The sequence below is a fragment of the Nesoenas mayeri genome (assembly GCF_963082525.1).
Source record: "Nesoenas mayeri genome assembly, chromosome: 2".
NCBI classification, from domain to species: domain Eukaryota; kingdom Metazoa; phylum Chordata; class Aves; order Columbiformes; family Columbidae; genus Nesoenas; species Nesoenas mayeri.
The window spans coordinates 20,691,873-20,716,945 of record NC_137543.1 but is presented as its reverse complement, the minus strand read 5'-3'; positions in this window follow the sequence as shown (position 1 = coordinate 20,716,945).

The following is a 25,073-nucleotide window of genomic DNA, read 5'->3' as shown; positions in this document are numbered from 1 at the left end:
TTATTTAGATAAGCCAACAAATCCAATATCTGTACTTGCATCCATAACCAGGAACTTTCTCCATCCCATAAAAAGTGAAAAAATCTTACGATATGTCACTTTGGTACACAACACGCTTGTTTTATTTTGGCTTCCCAAATAGCAAAATACATTTTAGTATTTAATAATCTGCTATCCAAAGAAGAAAGTATAGGAAAGGTCTGAAGCATGCCTCCCATGAAGCAAAATGGCTTAGAAATTATAGTCTCACTTGGGCTTGAGTTCATCCCACCAACTGTATGACCTTAACTGAGTGTCCCAAGCAGGCATCACACAGACTCATGGGATTTTATTTAATTGGTGAGAAGACAGAGTTCACCTCCAGAGACCAATTTAGGTGGTGTGTGGGCTGCAAGTGCATAGAAAAAGGTTTTGTGACTGCTGGGTCTGAGGAAGTGAACTGCTCCTGCATCTGCACCAGCTGCAACTTTCCCAGGGCTGATGCTTTCCAGCCTAACTAAATTGCATTGATGTAACTAAAGTGGGACATGCTGAGGAATGAGTTGTCATTGCTGGCGTTGATTCAGAAAAGACAGGATGCAATCCTGAAGCCAGTGGGAGATAGTAGCAAGCATTTCTTGCAAACCCTGAAATATAAGAACATTATTACAGTCATAAATCATCTACAATATTTCTCAGCACTTTGTCAGCTAAATATCTACAAAGTAGGTCTCACAAAACTAAAGAAAACTCAGAATTATCAACTATCTAGTGCGTATTCTATTGATTTGTTTCTAAAACTTGTTCCCAAGAGTTTACTGAATTTGAGATGTTTATATCTGTCTTGCTTTTGGATTTAATAAAAGAATTTCCCAGACCTTTCAACTTCCATCTTTGTCATGTTAATATTGCTATATTCCCCCAAAGTTATTTTCAACTTCAAGTGAATATAAAGTACTAATGCTAGAATGAATTAGGGCATTCATTTCAGAGATAGATATATGCACAGAATATATTTATTTTGCAGAGCTTTTCTATTCTTCTCTGATGCTCTACTATTAATGGAAATGTTAGTACTTGCGCTCCTTGTAGATGCCTAAATGGAGACAGCAAGTCACATAGACCCTTTGGCCTCCAACTGCTGCTTCAGAATGATACAGGTCTCCTGTAGGGCCTGTCTCCTGTTCAACAGTGATGCCTCATTCCACTGCCTCCAGGCATCTCAAATGGCACCGGGAACTTTTGATTAGGCAACTGCATTTAGACTTTTCTGATACAGTCATAGTGTGGCAGGGAAAGTTTGTCATTCTATGAATCTTTTTCAATTGATCTTAAAATATTTCCCGAGTATTAGCCTCTTCTTCTGCAAGTTAGTTTTTCTACGGTGATGCTGATCTCTTCTCTCTGGCGACCAATGACAGGACTGGAGGGAATGTCAGGAAGCTGTCCCAGTGGAGGTTTAGGTTGGACATTAGGAAAAGATTTTTCACCCAGAGGGTGGTGGAGCACTGGAACAGGCTCCCCAGGCGGGTAGTTACGACCCCACGCCTGACAGTGTTCAAGAAGCATTTGGACAACACCCTCAGACACATGGTGTGAATTTTGGGATTGCCCTATGCAGGGACAGGAGTTGGACTTGATGATCCTTGTGGGTCCCTTCCAGCTCAGGACATTCTGTGATTCTGTAAGACCAAGCAACCTTTGAGACCTGCAGCCCTGGTAAGGGTTCATTTTCTACACCGTGTAAAAGCAGGAGAAAAAATGCTTCAGAGTAGTAATGACCTGATTTGCAAGGCACTGAGGGCTACGACAGTCTTTGTGTGACATTTTTTAGAAATTTTCTTAAACTTAGCCATTTATGACTTAGTTAAAAATGGAAAACCATGCAATGCATCTTGCTCCAAGTAATTTGCATGCAGTTGTACGGACTGCAGCTATTGAAGCATATTGCTATTGGGACTGACTCCAGTTGTTTTCACATCCTTTAGAAAAATGTAAAGTCTTCAAGAAAATCTATTTTTCATGTTAGGCCAGATCCCATATGTAAGTTGTCTTTTTACATTGGTGTAACTCCAATGATGTCAATGGAGTTGCCCCAACTCCCACACCATGCTGACCCACTTCTCCCAGATGAAGTTCTTGGTGCTTGTCTCTATGTTTCATTTTGTTTTCCAGCTCCTGCATTACATTGTTTCTAAATTATTCATTTCTATTTTAGGGCCTTTAAAATTAATGGATTTTTATAAATCTTACAAAACCCTTCAAAATTGGGAGGATTATCAGAATGTTTAGACTTGCTGCTTAGTCAGTGTCACTCCTTTGCTTGTGTTGAATTTAACATGGCAGGTGACGTTCTTCACTATTTATTCTATTACAACTTTATGTTAAAAAGAAATCAGTACATGAAAAATCTGGAGATGATACTATAGCATAATATAACAATTATGATGATTATATAATTTAATTAAAAATATATGTGAACTTTTCTACTGACACTTTAAATTATTCTTGTTATATTCTCTCTGCATTTTTGGTAAAAGTACAAGTTGGTTCTTCTACATTTATTCATGTAACTTTGTCAATCTGCACTTGAGTGTCCAAAAATTATTTGGCTCTTGTGTCAGTTGAACATCTTGGTCCTAATGATGAGGGTATTCTCAAGACACTTCAACTCTCCCAGCTGATGTCAGCCAATGGGACACAGGTCAGCCAGAAAACTGTTTGAGGATGTACACAGAAAAAGCAACAACGGGGAAAAAATAAACACAAAGAACATCATGGGCCATATGCCTTCCAGTTAAAGGAAGATTCCCCTATGGGAATAAAAAGAAGGCTTTAAGTATAAAAATAATTATACTGTCCCTTTTGAGACCACTTACATACCAACACATGCCACAAAGAACTGTAACATTGGATTAAAAAGCTTTTGCCACCAAACTAGCAGTTGCCTCAACTAGTTCAAGCAATCATCCCAGTTTATCCAGTGGTTCCGTGGCAGGAAAGAGATTAAACATTTATACCAGCCTGCCTACAACTCTAGAGGCTTCAGTGCTGAGAGAGATTTAAAGGGAATGAAAACCAAAAGAGGCTTTCTTCAGTTTGTTGATTATTGTCTTGCCAAATCAGTCATCTGTGTGCAGAGCCAGTCTCTGTATCACTTGTGGCCTTTCCTTGGCTTCTGCTCAGAGAGCTCAGGAACTGTTTGTTGTTTAATAGAGCCCTCAGAGATTATTCTTGGAGAGAGCTATTTCTGTAGAGCAGAATACATTTACTGAAAATTCTTCTACAAAGCATTGAAAAAGGAGCAATTGGGTGCACTCTTCCCCTACTAAATATTCACTGGGAAACAACAAACCAAATTTGAGGTCTACACCCCCAAGTTTTTTGTTGGTCATTCAGCAATTTACCATGCTCAGGGACATTGTCTGGTGTCTACACAAAGACTTCTCAAGTGAGTTGATGCTGTCATCACAATACAAAGGTTACTACTCACTGTATTGCAGAATTAGGCCAATGACAGGAGCAAATTTCTGTGTCGAAAATAGTAGCACTGGCAACTTAACAAGAATTTGTGTTTAAGACACTGCATGGACATGCATATGAGCATGCATGTTTACAATTACTGTATATTTGTCTGTGAGTCATGCATTAGAAACTTTTTTTTCCCAGTCTATATGAGACGAAAATTTAAAGGAAATAAGTTAAAAAAGAAAAAAAACAACCCTCTTTTTTTGTTTGTTTCTTCAGTAGAAACATCCAACCAACCAACCGAAACCCAACAAAACAAACAAAAAACCATACAAATCAAACCTGGAGAATATTGTATAGAATGTAAAATAATTACTTTGAGTTGAAAGTAAATGTTTGGTGATCTACCTTTAGAATGTAATTTTAAAATAATTGTCATTTCCAAAATGCAAATGCTTGGAAATGAAATACTAACATGTTTTCTCCAGTATCAATGTGAAGCTTTCCGAACTTCCTCCTTCTTTATCTGAATTTATTCTACCAGAATAAACACCACATTAAGGAATCATTTGCACATTTCCAATCGCATCTTTATGACAAGCAACTTTGCACTGAAAAACCCTGAAATAACAGCATTGCTATCTGTGTCCACTGAACAAATAACAGAGTTTTCTTGTCTTTCTGTCTTGTTCTCAAAGAATAAATGCAGGCAATCTGTTCAGATTACATTAATATTTACATTTATAATTTCATTATTGAATTCTTACTAAGGCTTGGCACTTTAGTGAGCTAACAGCTAAAGAAAGAGCCATATCTCCGTATCTACAACAGGACACAGCTGCAAAGCTGGCTCTGAGTGAATTAGCTGAGGTATTGAAAATAGCATAGATGTATTAATTTCTCAGTTGTGCTCATCTCTGAGTATCTGTGGTACTACTTCGTGCATATAGACATGCTCTAGCGTCCAAAGCAGAGATTTCAAAAACCTGCTCAACTGTTTCTCACTGTGTAGATGCCAGTAGAATGACTATGAGTTTAATGTTGCAGTTCTCAGCTTTTCCCTTTGTGGATTCATCCCTTTAAATCATCAAGATAAGTTGTCAGAAAGTTAGGGTAAGTTGTCACCATGAATCCAGGGTGAGGGATAAGGGGGGGGTACTCCAATGAGTAAAATGATCAGAGTTGATGTAAAGTATCAAAACGTTGGAAACGTTGGATGAGTGGAAGGTTTGTTGTTCTTGATTTTTTTATCGTGCAAGACAATGGGATACACATGGAATAAAACATGACTTAGCAGAAGCACTAGTAACAGAATCAAAACTTTTAAAATTAGATAAAATGATGAAACAAAATAGACTTCAGTACACTAGCTTTGTCTAAACTCCCAGGAAATAAAGTATTATTGAGGAGTATTTTTTTAAAGAGGAATTAAAAAACATATATTCAGCAAATATGTCATCCATTGACTAATTGAATAATGTCCCAGCAAGTGAGTTTAGACAATCAAATTTCACAATTCCAAAGGTAAATACTCTGAGTATAGCTAAATGAGGCTGAATTTTCTCATCTTACATTTCTTCTCAGACACTCATCTGATCATTGTCAAATACCTCCAAACCACACTATGGTCACAGCCTTCTCTTGTGAATGTAAATCCAAGACAAACTGCAATGTCTGACAGGACTTTCCAATGGTGTTTCATTCTCAGTTTCATTTATTATACTTAAAAATGATATTAACAAGTTTTGTAATTCTGCATTTTTTGCTGATTCATTCTATTTTTATTTTCTAAAATATACTGCATGAAATATTAACTTTATTATTTTGACCCAGCCTGAATTTGTCCTCAGTCCTGGAAAATGTTCAGCTGAAGCTACCAGGATGCCACAGAACATTCTGGAAAAAGAAAACTTATTTCCCCATAAATGTCAGTAAAGGCATTTCAGAATAACAAAACAAACATGATTTAAGTATTCCGAGGTCTTATTTATTCATATCTTTCAAAAGATTCCTCAGTTGCTCTATTTGTTCACAACTATCATGAAAATATACTGAAACCACTGGGAAAATAGGCATAAATTCCTTCAGAGGCCATGCAACAGATGGAGTGAAGCTGGATCAAAGGAAAATGAACACTTTCCCTCAATTTCTCACCAGCTGAGACTCTTTCAGTTTCAAGGGGACTTATGTCTTTTGGGCAGAGTATTGACTTCTTGCCCTTACTGTTGGGGGACCCACAGGATGCGTCCTAGTCTATTTTATTTACTAGTGTAGACATGGCCATAAAATCTAGGATTTGATGTCAGAGTAGTGGGGACTGAATCTGTCAGGAGCTGGGAAACCAGACAGTGTGAGGGAGCAAAGAAGACGAGTGCCCAAGGACACTGCAGCTGAAAGCCCAACAGATCTGCTTTGGGAAGCACAGAAACCTGAAGCTGGTAAAATTACAGCTGGTGAGAGGAGAAGAAATCTGGAGTAGTTACAGAGTGAGGTACTCTATTATTCCTTTCTCTCTTTTTCTCTGTAAATCTTGTGACCCCTTTGGGGAAGCCAGATTGCCTGAAAGTTGGAGAGGAACCTAAAATTTGATCTACAGGTTATTTGGTCAACAGTCTCTATGCCCAAGCCTGAATTTCTGAGGAACCTGATCTGGCAACTGCAACTTAAAGTCTGCCATCAAAAGCAACCTCTGAGCTTCCATGACTCGTCATTGCTACCTATCATGAGGTCTACATGGAGAAACTTTAACAAGAGCACAGTAGTCCTGTTGGTGGCAGATGCTGAATAAACAGAGTTGTCTGCCAATATAATAATTTACAGTGTTCTTACTTCATGGGCCCCACCTCCTTTCAACACCAGCCGTTCCTCTTGCCTCACTGGCACAAGAAAGCTCCTTGCACCACCTCAAGCTCATTTTCCTGTGGGCCTCTTAGGTGAGACTCCCAGGAGAGATAAAACCAATGCCTTGTTCACATAGACAGCAACATAAAACCTGAATTAGACCACACCTCTGTGGCTTCAGGGTGGCATAAATATATTCTAATGATTTATCAAGTATTTACTTTTCCATTTCATATAAATAAAGCAGAACATTTGCAAAGCACACACTGTCAATGTTAATATAAAATCCAGATGTCTGTTTTGTCAGCCTACTGCCTTATACTGGATTTTTGAATATTATAATTTGCTGCTGATTGGTGAGTTTTTAAGGGAACGACATGTGTGTGTATTAGAGTGTATGTTGCATTGCAGTTGCTGCAGCTAGTGCCCGGGGTCCAATATAGGCACAGGTGAATGATTTCATGTCTCCAGAGGAAAAAATAACCAGCTGTTTGCATCAGTATTTCACAGAACTGTGAACATATCAGCTTAACATATGCAAACAGGTGGTTGTACACGAATATACTACTGTTATTTATTTAAACAGCCACATGTGGATTTACTTTCATGTTTCATTAAGCACTGCTGCACTGAGATAAAGAAGTGAAATTTTCCAACCCTGTCTCTTCTGCCAGCAATCTCCAAGCCATGGAGCAACTCCTGTGGTTCCACATCTTTGCAACAGAATTAAAGTTTCATCAAGGTGGCATATAGCCTTGAATAAGACCAGTCTAAGCATGAGCAAATGTGCCTAAGCTGATGTTAAGCTGTAGATTTTGTGAGTAAATTATGATGCTCATTTTTTGTGTAATGATCCAGTTCTGATGAGTTTTCCTTGGAGAGGTTAATGTTGATGTTTCAAATGATGATTTGCTTGTTGAGAAGAAATGAAAGCTACTTACCATGCAGTTTCTGTATGATTCATTCTCGAGAATGAAGAATTGATCTCAAGAGTCCTGGCTGCAGAGTAGACATCAAGGCTAGTGCCAGTAAGTACAACTGCTCTACTGAATTGGAGGTGCCAACTATGGCAACTTAAAATTAACTTTACATGGCAGCTATGTAAGACGGCAGCTCTGCCACATTCTGTTCTTACCACAAACACATGATCCTCACACAGAGTGTGTTAAGGAAAAGCTGGGTGCTGCAGTCAAATATTCCTCCACTGCTATTTGGAAGCGATACTAGAGCATTTTGATCTAGGTTTCAGAGAAAATATTTATTCAGCAGCACACCATATGAGGAAAGCTATGTAGTATCTTATATCTTAAGATGCATTGTTAATGGTCTGCCAAATTTTGATCTTAGATATGTGTGGAAAAACTCATATTGCATCAACTTAATTAGTCAAAACTAATCGGTAGAAATGACAGTAAGCTTTAGCACACTGATGTCAAATAGATTTGCACATATGTATTTGAAAAGAAGAATGAATTGGAAAGTACAGGGCCAAATTGAAGATTTCCCACTGATTTTTCTGGGCTTTGTTTCACACTGTAAAGTAATTTCAGGGTCAAATGACATATACTTAGTAATAACTGTGTAAGAGAGAATATATCCACTGTTCTAACAAGCTTTTTCAAATAAACAGTTTTGCTGAAAGAACTTTGCGAAAGTACTACATACCTCCAAAGATATATCCACTAATGCGATAAGTCTGGATTTAAGTCAGTGATAGTGAGTGCAGGTTATGCCTGAAAAAGGCTGATCACATGGGTAAAAGGAGAAAGTTTTTTTCTCTTTTCTTTAGAAATAGAATTGAAACTTTGTGTTTGAAAGTAACCAACTTCCTGTAAGCGTATTGTAGCAACTTTCTATAAAAATATTCCAGAATCCATCTGAAATAACTTACGATAACATAATACAAATTTTATTTATAATGAAATCAGAAATATTTTCATAGACTCTTTTTCTATGGCTTTGTAAACTTGTATTTACCTTTCTGATTAACAACATTTGAAAAATCTGGTCTGTGACTGGATCTGCAAATTTTTCAGTGCATATACATTTGTAGTAGAGACCTCATATTAGAGAAGATTAGAGCTTACCTTGTTGTTTAACCAGTTCATTGTTCAGCATTAGTCAGAAAAGCAAATCAAGAGTTTGAAAGGAATAGAAAAGTAAACACGAATTAGAAACCTTCTGCCACTTTATGATGCTATGGGTTTCTTACATCTTGGATTTTGACTGCATATGTGTTGCCTCCATTACAAAGAGAATAAGACAGCTGAGGAAAGAGGAGGACGAGATTGAGAAGAGGAGGGCAAGAACAGTGATTCAAGCTTTGGAACAGTTTGTATACAACAAACAAAGAAGAGACCTCTAATATTAAGCAAAAGGTAAAGGCAGAAATATATCATCCATTGAAATAATGAGTGGTGTGGAGTAGGAAATGATTGTTCACTGCCTTTCACTTTTCTGCACAAGATGATGTAAAAAAAATATATATATTTATTCTTGGAAACATTAAAAGTTCAAATGGTTTAAAATATATGATTGGAAAAAATATTAGGAGAAAATCTATAATCATTGAATAAAAGACATGGTCTCAATTAAGAAGTTACTATACAAAATTCATGGAAATCATCCCTACATTCTGTGTCTGCTTTTACCCTTTTACCCTTTGACTTCATCTACTCTATAGGGGTTCTATAGAAAAACAGAATATAGGGTGTAGTTTGGTTTTACCTCACACAAGCTCTCCAATGTTCTCATTTTGAAACTGCCACCCAGTTGAACTTGTGGCCTGTAAATATCAATTGTCCAGAGAAGGGAGAAGGGCTACAGTCTTCACAGGAAGTGACACGAACTGCTAGGCCACCATTGCAGTGTCAGTTTGGTTTAAAATGAACAATTAAAAGCACAAAACAAAGACAAGAATAAAATAACACAGAAGGCTTGATAAGACAGACTTAGAAATCTTTATTTAAAAGATGGTATTTTAAAAAGATAAAACTTTATCATGTTACTCCTCATTTTTCAGTCTGTGCAACAGGATTAAACAGTACATGTGGGATTATTGCATGTTTGATTTTGCTCATAATTCACCAAGCAGTAACACCATGTCCCAAGTTGCTGATCTCAGGAAAGATTACTTGTTGTAAGGACTGTCTGTGCAATGTTGTGGTTGATGTGGCTGGATACCCCCTTCTGTGCTGAGAACATACAAACCAAGAGCAAGGTACCACCCACAGATGCTTATAAATGCCTTTGGATAAACCCTGTAGACTAGATGTCTGTGATTCTGTGCTCCGTGCAATGAACAGAACAGCTGCCATAACTTGGATGTAAATTCATATGGGATTTAAATTGTTGTGGGCTTCCAGCTTTTATTTTCTTTTTCCCAGCAGAGGCTATAAGTCTCTGTCCCTTGCTGGGATGATCTTCAGAGGCCTGGAGGCTGTTTCTGCTCCAGGAGGACTGCACGAAACATTGCTGTGCATCATCCGAGACAATGCATGTGAGAGATGCATCTGCTCACAGCAGAACAGTTACCAACCTGTCAGGTTTGACTCTTAATATCTGATTACCTACACATCTCAACAAACATTTTTGAGAAGCATAAGTTGCAAAATATTTGCAAAAACAACAGCTAATACAGTTTTTCCAGCTATAGTGATTCAAAGTATCACACAAGAGAGTACAGAATGATTTTGAGACACTGAATAATTAATCCATGTACATTTTATTTATATATTATTCCTTAGATATTCCAAGTATAGCTGAAGCAGTCCTTTCATATTCTGGCATAACAGTACTAGTGTCAACACTGTATCTATTAGTCAAAATTGTTTTCTCAATTTTGATTAAAAAAACAGTGCTTAGTGAACTTGCCTCTCATCCCTTCATTGGTTATAAACTCAGTACAAATTCAGCCTTTTGACTCCAATTAGAGGTTTGCGATTTCTTGGGAACAGATGACATATTCATAACTCAATATGTTTGTCTCATCCATCTGTTCCCTGTTGGCAGCTTGTAAATTATTAGGACACATACTGTCTTGTCTATATCTTTGTATGTGCAGAAGAGAACAGGGTGGGAAAGGTTTCCTACTCTAATTGGTATTTAGGTTCTTCCCTTGTGTGAAAGCTATGTAATAATAATCCATGGATGGCTTTTTGATCTTCTCTAAACACATTTACTTATGTCCTCACTCAAGGTGACCTCATCAGTGGACAGACGTAGTAGAAGGACAAAAGCACTTCAGCAAATTGGAGCAATGTCAGACATAAAGTGTCAGACTGAAAACTGGCAGGTTCTGAAACCAGCTGCTTGTAAAAGCAAGTGAAAGCACAGAATCTGATTGGTCCTGACATACATTTAGGACCAGTGACATCCTCAGTGATGTAGTGGGAAAATAAATTGTTAAACTTGCACAGATAATTCCAGTCACAAACTCAATTCCTGTAGGAATAGCCATCAAGCAAAAAAAAGTATCTTCTTCATCAATCCAAAATTTCTTTCAGTGTAGTGTAAGTAATTTTAAACTTCTGTAGTTTATGTGAACCCACTCCTGGAATGAATTTTCTTTAAGAATTTTCCATTTATCAAGTTTCTTTTACAAACTATAGTTACGTGGCTGGCTTTGGTGGTGTGGACTGTCTGAAGTTTAAAAGGAAACCTGTGGGAATAGCAAAGGTGTAGAATGATTGTGCTGCAATTGCTGTTCTAACTGCAAAGGCAGAGAAAGCCAAAATAGCAACACAGCTTTTGTGGAAATCAAACAAAAAAATCAAAAAAGCAAAGAATGCACTAAGCACCCTAGGAAAGATTATTAAGGAGTCAGGGGACAATATTGTTGACAAGGCATCAAGCCAAACAATATTTGTCCAAAGCTGATAAGGAAAGAGGGGTTAGAAATTGGAGAAGCTTAAGCAGATATTTTTATGATTTTGCTTAGTACAAGCAAGATCTCCAAGGACTGGGCCGTGGTTAGCATAACCCCATTATTAAAAAAGTGGTCTAGGGATTTACTTAGAAATTATACACCAATGTATTTAACCTCATATGGGACAAAAGTGTTTCACAAGATCAAATAAAGATACTCTTGGAAAAATCGACAGCCTGAGAACAGCCACATGTTCACAGGAAACAGAGATCATGCTTGAGCTGATTGGAATTCCTGGTGGATATTATTACTACAGAGGTGCAGGGTGATTTGCTAGAATGGCAAACAAAAAAATACAGAATTTTCACTGTAGTTGTTCAGATATTTTGATCATATAAATATCTTAGAACTATAAACTGATGTGGATGAATATTCTTTTCTTCAAGGATGGGTAAAACTGTTTAATGAAATTGGAGGGTTTTCTTATACTCTTTTTGGCTTAAGATTTTTAAGACATTATCAGACAAACTGTGTCTCAGATTCTTGGGATCTCGTAGGATTGGACATAAAGAAAGAAAAAAACCCAATCGTTTGTGAATACTCATGTTTCTTCACTATTAAGATCAAGAGAAGTGCAAAAGAAACAAGAGGCAAAAAGTACTTTAAAACATTTCAGAATTTCTCTAAACTGTATTCTGCCACCTGGAACAGCCAGCAGAGCAGCAGAGAGATAGTTTAGTTCCCCAGAGTAAATGGATCTTTAGTTTGCCTAGTTTGTGAACATGAGTGATGTTCACTACAAGCTTAGCAACGCTCACCAATGTTCTTGAGTGTGTTTAAAGCTACAATCACCTCAGAGTTAATGATTTTGTTTTCCTCTTAGTGCACCAAACTGCAGCTGACCTACCCAGATCAACTGATTTCTTGTTGGCTGCCAGTGTTGAAGTATATTCATGTAAATTTTCTTGGAAAAATGGGATATTAGGTGAGCATGCAGAGAGCAGCCAACTTCAGTGAATACTGAAGTTACAGCTCAAAACATAACATCTTCAGGAATAGTAAACTTTGCAACTTGGATGACTGTTGAGATTTCATTATCGCTGTGAAATTCCCAGATTGCATGGATTAGACAGAAGAGTTATCAAAATGAACAACTGTCAAATGAAAGCTTTCCAACAGACCTTAAGGAAAGAGTTTTAACCATCAAATCAGATTAAGAATAAATTATTTTATGAGTGACATGGGATTAGAGTAAGTCAAAGTAATAGTTGGCTTCTCAAAATAAATATATGCCAAGTTATTCTATAAAGTTCAATAACCCTTTATGCAGGGAAAATACTAGAGATTGTTACTCTAGAACTGACAAATGCATGTAATTGTATGATTTTAGCCTGTACATCCTAAAACATTTCAGTTTTCAGATGAATAAAATATGAAAAGTCGTGTTACAAGAAGTGGTTTGCTCTTCAATATCTATTTAACTCTCACAATGAACCCTTTAGTCATGACTGAAAATTAATGGTTGCTGTTCTCACTTAAAAAAATGAGACAAGAGATGCTAAAATCTCTCTTGTCTTTATTTATATATATAAACTAAAATGGGTCATAACATGCAAGAGAAGTAAAGATTTAAGAACAGAAAGTTGTGGGTTTTTTTTTTTTTTCATTTTCTCAGACTTTTATCAAGAGATCTTCCGCAAAAATTAATATTATCTCTGTGTCCCAGATGTTTCAGGTTTCATTGAATGACATGTCTCCCACACGTCTCTTTTTCAATTTACTAATCTTACAGGGAAAACAAGTGGCTGTGAGAGGTGAGGAGGATTTCTGCTCTCTTCTTTGCAGCACAGGCTGGGTTTGGTGTGTGCTGGTAATGGCAAATGGGAGCAGTGCTATCCCTAAGACCTTGATGAAGGTTTCTGATGAATGCTGCAGCTGCTGTGGAAATTTTCCTACTTGGCATTGGGATTAGTCTTAGTCCCTGAAGAAGCCACAAAATCTAGGAGTACACTCCTATGTTCAATAGCCCTGTTGCTAAGTGTTTAGAGTTGAAATTGTCTGCTAATGATTCTTATTTTTGATAGAGTCACTTAAATGTTTCCCAGATTTTCAATTTAGAACTAGACTTGTTTTTTTGGCCGTGGATATGTTGAAACAGTTAAGCTTGTTAGAAGTAGATGTTAGTCCAGATGGAATTGAAACCAGATTTCTGAGGCAAGGAGTCTAAAGTAACAAATTATTGACACATTTCATTACTTCTACTTCAGTCTAAAATATTGGACAAATAAGTAATATAAATTCACAGCTTAGCTAGCTTTTGGAAGAAAAAAAGGCCATTAATGCTTTATGGTCAAACATGATATTTAATCACTCAAGTAACATCACTTTGTTAAAAGTGCAGATGTCGTTTTTGGATTAGGTTTTATGTAAGGGTTTTTTTGATGAGCAAATTTTAGATGATTTCTTTTGTTATATGAATTACCCTGTGTTACAATCTGACATCTATTGTTGTAGAGTGGACATCTACAGAAAACTTGGCTTCAGTCATACTGCTCTAATAGCTTAATTGTTATTTAGAACAGAAAATGGCAATGTCGATAGATCAAAGTCTTCTCAAAACTAAAATGAATTCCTTGGATACTCCAGAGATTTGTATCCACATTAGATCATATTATCTACAATTCTTGCAACAATCATTTTATGTCTGTCTATAAACACAGAGCAGATGCAGGTTCCCCATTCTCTCAATGCCCTTATGTATCCAGCACTGGGAAAGGCTGGCTTAGTGTGCAGTCCATTTACATAACTTTCTGTGTCCAATAAATTTCATACTACTTTATCAACCCATTCAAGAGCTGGCCTCATGCTTGACCTAAAGTGGTGGGAAATTCAGTGCATTGTCTAGACAATACAGAGCAACTACATTTTGTTTTGTGGAATGAATATCTTTCTCTTTTTCCCATTGAATGAAGGGGAAGACTTTCAGGAGGGTACAGTGAGATTTGTACTTTCCCAAATTATGACAAATTTCATTTCCAGGTGGGTTACTTGAATAAAGGTGTATTTGGAATCAGGCTGGAGGCAAAAGCAAAAGGAGGTATACAGGAAGAAAGATCTTGCACCATTTGGAAGTAGAAGAGTATTTCTGCTAGTTTTCATGCTTTTAAATGTCAACTTGAGAGCTTCAGGTTGTGGAGCAGGAAGTTGACTGCACCTTTATGGACTGCACAAATTTTAGTTTCTTTCAAGTCATGCATTATTTTTGTAGATTCTCCAGGAAAATAGTGTTTTTCCTTTGGATGTTACTGAAAAAGTTAGACAGCAAAATTTTTTTTCCTTGAAATTCTGTATGAGACACTTGATCAGAGTAAGGAATACTTCCTCTGTTCAGTGTACTGCATCCAGCTTTATGCAATTATAACTCTGGAAGGGTTGTATCAGTTGTTACGATTGAATATGAGGCACTAAAACATGAATACACTTTCAGACACTTAATCATGCCCTTATGTTACCTAAAATATAGAGGGGAGGGGCAGGAAATGCGATTTTTCCCACATTTTTTTTTCAGAAACCGAACAATTATTGTTTCTTATATATATTTAATTGTTGATTTCCTTAGTGGAATTGGGGGGTGGAAAGGGAGGAGTCAGTAAAAAAAAGCAAAAATCTTCCACCATAGTACCAAAATATGTGTATCTTTCATTGGAAACCCAAACACTTCATTCTGAGGTTTTCACTAAAACCACAAATATTTATAAAAAGACATCCCTCTGCCCTGAATATTTCTGTTTAATAGCAAATCTTCTGTAAAAATCCTTGTTTTATAGAAACATGCCACCTTGTTTTTGATGTTTGATTGTAAAGAAGGAGTTTTCGGTTCCAATTTTTTAAGCCATCTTCATTAATCACATCAATGTAGGCTAGTGATGTTCCAGGAATAATGAATAGGAAGAAATATTCTTCAAAATTTGGCACAAAGCTACATTTGAACACAGAAAATACCGATGGATTCTACAGTCCTACTCTTCTTTCAACAGAAATTATTTGCAATGCAAATTACTAGAGATGGAAAATATAACAGAAAAGTTTCATCTGTGGCATGTGAATCTTTTCTTTTTTATGTCCTACTTTATTTATATATATTTGGTATTGCCAAATCAAGAGACAATGAATTCACAAAAGTTTGATTCTGTTTTTTTTCTATAAGTAGTAAGCTGCCCAGGCAAAAAAAACCCAAACAAACTAATAAGAAATGGCAGCCTGACACAATGAAACAGAATTCTGCTTATATGAGTTCTGGTACTCAGGAACTAAAGAAAGCTGATTGCTATTGTTTCATTTTATCCTTTTTGAAGGAAGTAATTTTGAAGTTTCAAGATAAAAAAATTAAGGTTATTCAGCTAAAGGATGAAGCAGTTAAGAAATAATTTGTTAGAATTATCTTGACCTATCTCCTGAGAGACAGTTTGTATATACTGTCACGTATATTTGTTGTACACAGAGCATGCATGAGAAGTATGTTTGCATGCAGAAGACCTCTGGCTGAATATGGTATCACTTACTGTAGGCCACCCACAACAACACCGCATTGAAGTAACTCTTCACCACCAGCAATGATTCAGTTAACCTTTGATTAAACACAGGAATTCAAACTATGAAAAGGTCTGAAACCTGACACAGTCCTTTGACACCCCGGTTCTGTCATTAAAGATAATCTTGCCTTAGGTACTGATTTCTGAAAATAGAATTAAACAACTTTGGTTTTCAATCTTAACCCTTTCATATTACAAATGTAACCCTGCTGTGTAAGGAGACTTCCTGAATTACCGCTTCTCCTTTCAAGTCTGTATGTTTGTGAAGGAGCTTTGGGGGCAGCACAGGGACCAGTGAACACAAACTGGGAAACTCCATCACCAGCAAATGAACTGAGTGTCCAGGTTGTAGTGAACAGTGGACCATAAAAAAACTCCAGTACTTCAAAGTCTGATCATGCTTCATCCTTCCTTCTGTTTTTCAGACTTCATATAGAGTGAGACATAAAGTAAGAAAGACAGACAACATGTTGCTTTTTGTTTTTCTTTTTAATCTTTGAGCATCACTAATGCCATACCACTATTTCAAAATTAATCTTTGTGGAGATTGTGCTTCATCTTTTGGTGTGGTTTCTGGTATGTATCACCCCCTGTTAACCTGCTGTTCTCTTCTTCTGTGCAACTTTAACCACTGGCAAACAGTGACGTGCTTTTGCAGTGGTTATGTCTCACCTGGATATACAAAATAAAATAGAGAAGACAGAGGGGCACAACTCAGCTGCAGATTTCCACTGGAAAATAATGTATGGGGATCCAAAGTTTATAGCCTATGACATATGAGAATGTCTTTGAATTTATACTGTTTTTGAGAAATTACCCATCAGTTTTTTGGGGTAGGTTGTGCACTGCAGCAGAGCCAGAATGAGCAGGGTCCTGGCTGAGAAGAGCCCAGACACTGACTGTCCAGCACAGACAGCGCTCACACTGCTAATCACCAGTAATGCTACCGAGAAGCGGGACATCATGCCGCAAAGGGGCCCATCTTGGAGGCAGAGCAGCAGACTGACCTGAGCAAAGCAAACCCTGGCTGACAGCAGAAGACTTCTCTTGAATCTGAACACAAACCCCGACTAGACTCCATGAGTGACAGTGACCTCCCCAGCCCCCTCCAAACCACCCTGGGTGCTGGAATCTCACCAGTCTTTGCATGCCATAGGCAAACAGTCACATGGCTTTCAGAGAGAAAACTTTCCTTCTTTTTCCCCAGTAGAAGCTTGTCAATGTGCCTTGTCAGCCTGTACCCTCTTGGTAGTGCATGTAGGATGTTCCTATCCCCAGCTACTTACAGCAAACTGAAAAAGGGAAAGAAAAGGCTTTATGCTGTTTTCTTTTAGTTTCATGGTGTATGGGCATGGAGCCCATGAAGGACACTTTGGTCCTTGACAAGTGTTCAACTGACACCTACTTAGCTGTCCCAAGGGGTTGTAGTACAGCTGCAGTTTCCTAAAACTAAAGCCTGTCTTGCATGTCTCTCTAGTTAAATTTCTGTTTCCTCTTCACAGGTATCATATGAAGGAACAGTCAAAAAGTTGCAAAATTATTAGTTGCAATGGGGCTGTTGAAAGTTTCAGTATGAATGGAATTGTTTTAGGATCATGCCCGTATTAACATTCTTAAAGCATTTCCACAAGCACTTTCTAGAGGGGAAAAAAAAAAAAAAGACAACCTAAGGAGGCTTCGGTTTAAAGCTGATCAATGTAAACTAGGAAAGATGGCAAGGGTTGGAAAGACTCCCCTGGGCATGTGGCCTTTATGGAAGGAGGAAGGTGACATAAGGTGACATCTTACTCTTGTCAGTGAAGCTCATTTCACAGTACCAAAGAAGGCGTTGCATTTTGGCAGAGTCCTGCGGACTGAATGTTAGTGCTATTTATTGTGTAATCATAATTTCTGATAACTACGTGCAGAGCACTAACTGCAGATAAATACTTTGGGATGCATAGAAAAACCTGATATTTCCTGGTGGAATACCAACTTTATCCCTTCCATCATACTAATCTCATAATTCACTCACTGAGCACTAAAGATTTCTCTTACAAATCAGATCTGTTTAATAAGCCATTCAGTGTTTTGACATACTTGGGAAGTTGGTGGTCATGTTCCTTCCTAGATAACAGTTTCATGTGGTGGTTTGTAGATGTCCGTAGGAGATTCACACAGGTGCATTCATAAACGGAGTTTCTCCATGTTCCAACTGATGATGCAGGAACCTTGTGGACTTCAAAATCTTTGTTTTCCCTGCCCTTGCTATTTTGTGCAAAAGCCTTGCTGAGTGTTGTTTCTGACAAAGAGAATACAGAAACAAATAATGCCAACTACCCTTTCCTGACTTCATTTTTGTGGTGAAAGGTGAATGTTTGTTTTTATTTACATTTAATTTACATATTAAAGGCCACAAATTCAGGATCCATTTTCATAGACTATGAACCTGCCCCAAAGTTTTAGGAATTAGAGACATCAAGAGACACAGTGTTAAAACCTGCAGAAAAGATCTGAGCAGGGGGATAATTCAGTCCCTATTGAGGCAGTCTATCTGTCCATGCAATCACAAATGTTAGTACTTCAAAAGGCTTTACATTGACTTTACTATTTTGCTTCCCTTGTCTTTAGTAGGAGTAGGATTGCTGTGCATTAGGACATTTGTTTTCTCTTGTTCATTAGGTGTGACATGCCCTGAAAACACTGGTTCCTGGATGTGCTATTGAAAGAGCAGACAACTGGGAAATATTCCACTTAACAATTTGGTGGCACTAAATACAAAGCTGGGGTCTCCACTGCGAGATGACACGAAGGCTTTTTGTAAGTCAGTAAACTGACATGTAGAACCACATCCTCAAAACATTTCAGTGTCTCACTCGTAAGTGGACATGTCTAACTAGACACAAGCTGTGAAATAATGATGCTAATTTGGGCCCCTTCAGTTACATGTTAGTGATCCTGAGAAGGATTATTTGAGTTAGTGTGGGTTGTGGTGCCTGAGCTCCTTCATGGTGAGAGCTTCATCTGACCTGAAGATGATGAAGAATGGGAGGAATTACATTAGTCTCATTTTCACCACAGGGCCCCAAGCTCCATGGTCATGTGCAGAGCAGATGAGAACTGAACTACGTCCAGGGCACAGTTGCCTTTAAACCTCATTCAAAACACTGCTTTTTCTCTTGGTACCTACTGTGTAAGCCTATGTTTCTTTACAGACAAGGTTCTCAGACTGAAACTTTCACTGTGTATGTAACACAGCCCCAGTTCCTCCATACTGCACTACATGCACCATGTAAATGGGATGCGGAGCTGGAGCACCTCCTGGGCAGCCATGAGCAAAACGATGTTTTTCCACTGTGCTTGTGGCCCACGGGTAACCAAATTGCTTCTGGTTTTGTTTCATCCACATTCATTTTTATTTGTTCAGAGCTACTAAGTTCACAGCTTTTGAAACTCAAAGTGGACAAAAGGGCATGAACAACTCGATTTCTCCAGCTTTCTAAATATTGATTCACTTCTGGTTTCTGTAAGAAAATGACATGGAGTCCTACTAATATCTAAGGTTATCTGTGACCTTATGACCTGTGCATCATAACCTCAGTGTGACTCTGTTTCAAACACCGGAAAGTGAAAGGTCAGAGAAATGAGATAGCTTATGTGTGGCAACAGGATTAGCAGTTTGGGATGCTCTGAAGATATTAATTTGAACCATCTTATGGCCAATATCACTCAGGTGCACTGAAGAGAACAAAAGGAATTCTTGAATTCTTGAAAAGACACAGTATTTTTTGTATTGCAAAACATAATTCTAGAGTAAATACAGGCACAAAAATGAGCTGACTAGTTAGGGAGTTAAAAATATAAAATTATAAGGATACATTTTCATTTCCCAGTGAATTATTCCTCATGAATCAAAAACCCTATTGCAATGTGATTCTTGGACCATGCGATAAAACCAGTGTGTGAGAGAGTAATTAAATACTTTCAGGGTAATGCATTATGCATAAGTTAGCTAAATTTAGGTTGGAACAATAAACTGAATTCTTGCATTTACAACTGCTGACCATTTGTCTTGAGGGCTATTTTAACTTGTTTTTTCTAAAATATATTTCAGATCCCATCTCAAAGTATAACTGTCCTTTCTTTGCTTCTTTCTTAGGCCTCCTGATGTGTGCTCCATATACAAATCTCTGACCTAGTCAAATTGTAGTAAATGCAATACGACTTCATAGAATGGTTTTGTGTAATTCCCCTTTCTCCATCACCTATATATTTTTGAGCAACTTTTTACTCCGTAAATATCATAATTTTCCTTAGATAAGGTCTACACTGCTCTAAAAGCAATGTATTTTTGATCCATTTGGGATAAATTGAAATCAGTGGGAGGTCAGTACATTTAAAACTGAAGCTACATACCTTAATACAGACTTAACTTCGACCATCCATGCTGGATGTCCTAACAATTGTTATGAGTCCCTTTGAGTTTTTTTTAGATCTTTCATTGCATGTTTAGTTGGTTCTGGCGATGAATTGATCTTTGGAAAAGCTTATTTTCGAACCATAGGTGGCAGCAGACAACAGAAACTTCAGAAATAAAGACTTCTGCAATTCCCAGTGAGCTGAGATGGCAGGACAGCTTGTTTTCTTGTAGGATGACTTCTCTATCATTGTCTCCACACACTCAGTGGCCATGTAATCTATGCATTTTATATATTTGTATTATACCTAATTATGTTGAAATATAAGCATTTTTGCCCTTTTTTTTCTCTCTGAGTACTTATGTGTATAAAATATTAACCTGGACAGGTTAGTCACCTTATAAATCCCCTTTGATTTCTGTTTATCCATTCACTTATGGCAGTATTTTTTAATCTATTTTAGATTATCACACTGAGGCAGTTTTTCTCATCTAATATTCGGGCTGTGGGGCAGCTCACAGTGGCTGGAAAGAAGAGCTGGAGATGCTCTTGTCATGTGAATATGCACAAGTCCCACAAGGGAAAAGAAGCAGTGGCAGAGCTGCTGGGTCCTGCTTAAACTTCTGTTGATAAACCCATAGTCATAACCACAGAGGTGAATTTTTTATCTCTTCGTTTTACACTGTCAGTTACTCAAAACTACTTTTGCTTATAAATTTATTTTACAACAACAAGTCCAATGTAGCTACTATAGTATTTTCCGAAAGCCTTGAAAACTCTAAACAAATGCCAAAGCTTCTGTAACGTGCTAAAGTTGAGGGAGTGTATTCCTCCTCTGTGAATGACACTAACCACATCTCCACCTACATGTTTGGAGAAATGCCTGTTTCCTCCTGTGGTAAAACTAGCATTAGTTTCTTAATCTAACAACAAGGAAAAATTAGTGGAAAAGACTAATGAAGCTGTACTTCCTAAAAAATACTGACATGTATTTGTATCATCTTTGGCTTGTGATCAGGCAGTGTAAAAGCCAGCACCTTCTCTCTACGGGTGTGCTTCATGGTGTGTACAACCTGGGGCTGTGCAGGGACGTCACCTTGGGAGAAGCTGCCATCGTGGTGGCTCCTGGGCTTTGCTTCTCTCCACTGTTGGGAGAGGGAGCTGTTTGAGGAGAAATGGGTAGAAGGGAAGCAGAGGGGCTTGATGACTCCTCCATTGCCTGGACTAGGGTACAGATAGCCCTGATGTGGTTCTCAGCCAGAAAGAACTGAGCAGCTGCTGATCAGGGCACAGGAATGGGCCAGGATTTGTGAGACCCAAGATCTGCACTGATGTTGCTCTGAGGAGTTCCAGATTTCCTGGAAGGACTGAATGAAACCTCTCAAAAAGGACACTATTGGTGCCTGGCAGTGTGATACTCACTCCACATGAAGGCAGAGCAGAAGATTGGAGACAAAAACCACTGCATGAGTCCAGGAGGAGAATTTTGCCTGGGGGTTTTACAGAACAAACAGCACTAAGGGAAGTTCTCAGAGAGATTAAATGATCCTCTCTGATGGATGAAAGATGAACTCCAAAGCAGAATCTCTTAAATAAACTAAGAAAAAAAAAAAAAAAAAAAAGAAGAAGAAGAAAAAGGAAGGTTTGCTACAAAAGAAGGAAAGTAAAACATATATCCAGGAGTTCTCCTCCATTACTCACAAGAAAACAAAGCCAGTGGTTCAATAATGCAGCAGAATGAGATCAGGTCTGAGATTTCTAGTTTCCTTTAGAGCAGACAATGATGCTAAATATAAGCACAAGAGGGTTGCACAAGGATGGAGATCCACATCTTTTAGTGGAAAATATTATCCAAACCTGATTTATCTTCTGGTGGATTCTAGTCTCATGCTAAAAGTATGAAGTGTTTCTTAGGCAGCATGTTACCAAAAATTCCTCTAAGAAGCGACTGCTTGTTAAGTATTGCTTTAGATTTTACCAGATGTCAATGTATCTCAAGTGATTTGTAAATATTAAATAAAAGCAGAAAGTAAAATAGCGACATTACTGCTTTTAGGCTTTGGAAAATTAATTAAATACTAATTCTTCTCTAATAAATATATTAACACATTCTTCATCTTTTTCTCCTTTTCCCGTGCTTCCATCTTTGTAATTTCTCCTATTCTGCCAGACTGACTTCCTTCTTTTGCTGGCCTTGCCTTCAGCTTCCCAATCTTATTTCTTTGCATTCTTAACTGCATTATCCATAACAGATATTTTCTCACTCTTTCTCAACTCTTTCTTACCTGTCTCAGTCTATCAAGATTCTCCAATTTTCCTTTTCCTTGTTTTAGAGACTTTTCCCCTCCTTTTCCTACTGGGCTGAAGCAGATGCCTACGGATTACTCTTCTGGGGTCCTACTAGGGCTCCCAGGGTTGACCTTGCCAAGCATCCATTTTCTGTTTAAGTAGAAAGAAGGTCCTCTGTGTTCATATGTGCCTATTTTTACCTCCACAGCCTTGAGGAGCAACTGACTGTCAATAAATTTTCCTTCTCCATGGTTTGATGGGAACTGACTTTCCTCTCCCCATAGGTGATGTTGCGGTTGTGAACACAAGTGTCTGAAGGTCTTTGGTCTTGTGCTAAATGTGGTGCTTGCCTTCCTGTGGCTATTTTCAGGCAGCAGGAGGCAAGAGCTGCTGGCAGTTTAAAAAGAGGAACAGGGTCACTAATTAAGTGAAAGGTGAGAAGCATAACGAGAGAAAGAAGATTTATAGTAGCACTTTGGGGCTCAATATTCTTTCTACCAAAACACAGGACTGGTGTCTAGGCCTTTATGTGCTTTAATATATCAGTGATTTTGAGGTGCCTTACTTACAATACATATTAGCTCTTAAATTTTTTTTAATTGAACTCTGGTTCAGAAAACTGTACAGAACATATATATGGACAGTAAGGTCTGCTCCCAGCAAAATTTTAGCTAGTAGAAGAATAAAGGTTCTAATTTCACAAGGTTTTGCATGGGCATTATTATCGATGCTTAAAGTTCACACAACATAACACTGCATTTTCTAAAGGAACTTTTTCATTTTAAAAGGACATGCTATAGAGCTATCTTGACATAAGTATAAGTAGCCTGTCTTCTCAAAGATCCATACTAAATTGCTCTCTGTGCAAAAACTAAAAAATCGCACAGACAAATAAACCCCCCAAAGCATACAAAAGTAAATGAGACCCATAGATTCCTGCACATAAGAGCAGGAGCCAGGGAAAGGGGGGTTCAGAAGCTCCTGGAGGAGAAGGGAACTCCTACACTGTGTGACAGACGTGGCACGGGAAATAGAGAGCTGCTGCATCACACAAATAATCCCTTCAACTCTCCCCTAGCTGCCTGTCTTTTCACTCTTCATTAAAGTCCCATATCTCTGCCTTCTCTCTTTCCTGATTTTGCTCACTTGCCTTCCACATGCTGTCCCTTAATCCTTCTCTTCCCGCTAGCATCTGCACTTTTCATTCATTTCATCTAAAAAGGTCTTTTTTGATTGGCTCCATCAAGCTTTTTTCAGACATATGGATTTGTTTGTGCATGTGTGCACCCCACAGGTCAACATCAGGCAGCACCAGTAGCATCAGCTGCATTCAGGGGTTACTGCTTGTCTCCTCAAGACATCCAGCTCATGCAAAGGTGTGTGGGTAGGAATTTCTCCTCCTCACAACTGCAGCATGCTCTGGTTGTAAATTATTAATAAGCTCAATCCTGCCTAGAGAGCTAAGCTCTTGTTGTGATTGTTGCTTCAGTTTTGTTCTTTGAAAGGAGAAGTGAGTGCTGTGCCAATCCCAGACAAGGTTGGCTGGGGCATGGGCAGAGATGTGGTTTGAGCTGCAGAGAAGAAAGTTTTATAGCTGGAAGGGGTTTTAAGGAACTGTGTGTTGGGAACTTGTTGTACAGATGATTATAAATGTAGATGACTTGCCTACTTAATAGTCCAGTACTGGATGCTAGGGAACTCAGAAAAGTGTGCATTTAAATCACTTCTCCTGCCTTAGAAAATACTTAAAAATAAAGACCTATATGCTATGGAAAACATATATATCAATTTGTGAAAAAATTATGTATTACTGTTTTATAAAACAGGAAGAAGTTTATCTGTGAAGGATAAATAGTAAGCTCACTATTACCATTGACAATGTTTTTCGCATTTTTCAATGCAAGTGGCATTTCAATACAAATCAAATCCAGAAAGACCATTTTTACCAGCTCTGTTCTTCAATTCAAGCAGTTTGTACATATTCAACTTAAGGAGCAAAAAGCGCTTTTATGTATGTAGTTCCTCACAGCTTTAGTATTGATTTTAAAAAGTTAGGTTGGTCTCAACTAATACAATGAACAAATCCAATAAGGAAAAATTCTGAGAAAATGAGGATGAATTGACTACAAAGAGATGTCAAAACTGATCCCTGTAGTGTTAAAAGCCATACAGATGGCAAGAGGCATTCCTGGCTGAGAGATCGATGTAGGTTTGTCACTGCCATGCAACTTGATCAAATGGATGACAGAAGAACATGTCATAAGGCAAGAGAAACAAGCGCCACACTTCAATTTGTGTATTTGCCTGTGGAATTCAAAAAATATTCTATTTTAAAGATTGATAGAGACTTGTATGATTTGTATGTCAAATGATAAATACAGTCCCATTATTTTAATCAAGGAAATTGAATAAAAAAATATTGACATAGGGATTTGAAAGGATAGAAATATTAATTTCTGGACAAAATTTAATTAGACTCCCTTCCCATGCTTTATCTAAATTTATTAATAATTTCACAAGATTTATTAATATTTCTTAAGAGGACAGATGTAGAATGTTGTCATTCTGTCACAGAAAGGGATACTCAAAGTAAAGCAAGGACCATGCATTTTTAAAAAATGTTTTATTATAAAGGATAGG